Source organism: Procambarus clarkii, chromosome 88 (assembly GCF_040958095.1).
Source record: "Procambarus clarkii isolate CNS0578487 chromosome 88, FALCON_Pclarkii_2.0, whole genome shotgun sequence".
Classification (NCBI taxonomy): Eukaryota; Metazoa; Arthropoda; class Malacostraca; order Decapoda; family Cambaridae; genus Procambarus; species Procambarus clarkii.
This window is the reverse complement of record NC_091237.1, coordinates 10,353,883-10,356,202: the sequence shown is the minus strand read 5'-3', so window position 1 is coordinate 10,356,202 and position 2,320 is coordinate 10,353,883.

Sequence of the window (2,320 nt, the reverse complement as noted above, 5' to 3'; positions counted from 1 at the left end):
ATTTCACGCTACAGAGAGTGGCACAGTTTGTACTTCTTCACACTCTCCACACTTCTTCACACTCATGGTAAGATTGTGTCCGGCTCAACAGCTTTTGTCATTACTCTGTGGTACTCATTTCAGGTCCTTTGGTCTCTCTTTGCTCTATGGTGTTCTGTTATTCCTGTAGATTCTCCATGTTCTTTTACTCAGTTGCTTCGCTACCTTACATTCCGGATTAAACCGTGGATTCTTCTGTGGCTTTTCATTTTTCTCCTTTTGGACCGGAATAAACCTATCTGCAGCTTCCTGGCACTTGTGGGTGATGTAGTCTATCATGTCCTGTACAGTCTTGTCTCTTGAGTTCTGTTTCCCATGGTATTCACATTAGGAAGTTCCTCATCTCGTCATATTTTCTTCTTTGGTAATTAAATCTTTTCCTTTCAGATCCCTTCCTTGGATACGTTATCCCTACCTCCACCAAATATTCAAATGTCAATACGCTGTGGTAACTCATTCCCATGGGTGCTTCAACTTTGACTTCCCTTATTTCTGACTCATTCAAGGTTCATTCATCAAGTCAAGTCTAGCTGCTTTGCTATTGCTTCTCATTCTTGTAGTTCCCTTAACATGTTGGGTCAGAAAGTTTCTTGTTGCCACGTTCAAGAGTTGTTTAGCTCTCCATGTATTTGCATCTCCATGTGGTTCCCCATTCTCCTAGTCCGAGGTTGAAGTCGCCCGTGATTAAAAAGTCTAGATACATTCCTGCAGGCAACTGAAGCTGCTCTCTCTATTATATTAATGGTTGCCATGTTGTTTCTATCGAGTTCTTGTCTGTGTTTTCTGTCATTTAATGGAGGCTTGTAAATGACTGCTGCTATTATCTTGGGTTCACACATTGTCATAGTTCATGTTATGTGGTCTCTGAATCCTTGAATGCCCAGAATTGCCATCTCTTCAAAACTTCAGTCCTTCCTTATCAGTAGGGCCTCCTTCTCCTCCTCTCATTTCCCTCTCTTTCCTTACTATAAAGTAGTCCTGTAGAAACACTGCATTTGTTATGATGCCTGACAATTTCGTTTCAGTGAGTCCTATTACATCTAAGTTTTCTTTCTGCGCCCTTTTGGCCAGTTCACTTGCTTTATTAATAATCCCATTGAAGTTTGAGTACATTCATTACCTTGAAGCTAACTTTCCTATATCCATTATCACATACACACTGCCCACTGGTGCAGGAAGCCGTTCCACGGGCACCGCTAATTGGGGAGGCTCATCCTCCTGTAAGGTAGTTCCCACTCCAGGGATTTGGAAGGAGGTGGGGTGGGGGATGGAGGGCTTAGATCTTGCCTGGGCCTGCTTGGGGCAGGAGGAAGACCAGAGGATGGGGAGGCAGGGGGGTGCTCGTGGTGAGGTTGGAGCGAGGATTTAGGTGGTATGGTGGTAATTGTGTAAGTGGGAAGGGAGGGTTTGGGCTTGGGGATGGGGGTGCTCCTATGGGGTAGCAGGTGGGGGTGTTGCAGTCCCCTCTGAGGGTTCCTGAATTGCTGATTTAGGGTTCCCCCACTTCCCTCTGGGATTGTCAAGTTGGAGATTAAGGATTACTAGCTCCCTTCCCCTCTCCCTTGCACCTGCTGCCTGCATTATCTCGTCCCTGGTCATGTCCCTCTGATGGTATACATCTCTGTATTCCCACACATATTGCAGTTTGCTCTTCTTTACTAGAATGTCTTAGAATATTTTAATAGAATAGGGAGCCGGCCGGCCGAGCGGACAGCACGCTGGGCTTGTGATCCTGTGGCCCTGGGTTCGATCCCAGGCGCCGGCGAGAAACAATGGGCAGAGTTTCTTTCACCCTATGCCCCTGTTACCTAGCAGTAAAATAGGTAGCTGGGTGTTAGTCAACTGTCACGGGCTGCTTCCTGGGGGTAGAGGCCTGATCGAGGACCGGGCCGCGGGGACACTAAAAAGCCCTGAAATCATCTCAAGATAACCTCAAGATGTCCTCTTTGATGGCCTCATTCCTGAATACTACCTTTATCAATCGGTTTTTGTCGATGTTGTACTGACCAAGCTGTAAAACCTTTTTTATGTATTGCTCAGCCCCTTCCATTTGTATCCCCTTCAGTATCCCAGACACAGCAGCTTTGTCCTTAGTCCTCTACTGATCCTACCTTCAACCCTTTTCTTCCTTTATTCTTACAACAATTATAGCTCTTTTCTCTTCCATTAGCTAACTCGTGCATCTTGCTGCCTTCCGTGAAGTTATTTATTTCATTGCCACTTCCTTGACTATGGACATGGCTTCTGGGTTTTTCCTCAGCATTTCAGCAAACTTGGCACC